Below are 776 nucleotides of genomic sequence, written 5' to 3' on the forward strand. Positions count from 1 at the left end.
ATACCCCTATCCCCTGCATGCAGTTTCCCATTATTAACATTTTACATCAGTGTGGCACAATGAGCCAAGGTTATTAAATCTGTTATTATTAACTAAAGTCCATAGTTTATGTTAGGGTTCACCTTGGTGTTGTGCAGTCTGTGGGTTTTGACTAATGTATAATGATGCGTATCCACCATTATAATATCATACAGAGTAGTTTCACTGCCAGAAACATTCTCTGTGCTCCTCCTATTCATACGTCCTTCCCCCTTAACTCCCGGCACCCACTGATCTTTTTACTCTCTCCATAGTTTTGCTTTTTTCCAGAGTGTCATATAATTGTAATCATACAGAATGTAGCCTTTTCAGATTGGCTGCTTTTAAGGTTTCTCTGTTTTTCATGGCTGAATAGCTCACTCCTTTTTATAGCGATAAAAACCACTGACTGCAGTGATATCCCATTGTCTGGCTGTGGTACAGTTATTTATCCCCTCGCCTCTTGAAGGACGTCGTGGTTGTTTCCCAGTTTGGGCAATCATGAATAAAGCTCCTCAGGTCCTCATTTGTAAAATGAGACTTTGAACAAAAGTCTCGATCATTTCCAACAGTCAAAAATCCCATCTGTGAAGAAACCCAGGAACAGGAAAATTAATTTGGGCGACATTTTAAAGTCAGACCTAAGCGGTCCCCTGAGGGGAGGACGCACACGAGGAGGAAAGAGAAGGGTGGCCGTGAGGTGAGAAAGCAGCTTTGAATGAGAAAGACTGGATAGAGCTGCGAGCCTATGTATTATT

This window comes from Neomonachus schauinslandi, chromosome 3 (genome assembly GCF_002201575.2).
Source record: "Neomonachus schauinslandi chromosome 3, ASM220157v2, whole genome shotgun sequence".
In the NCBI taxonomy this organism is placed as follows: Eukaryota; Metazoa; Chordata; class Mammalia; order Carnivora; family Phocidae; genus Neomonachus; species Neomonachus schauinslandi.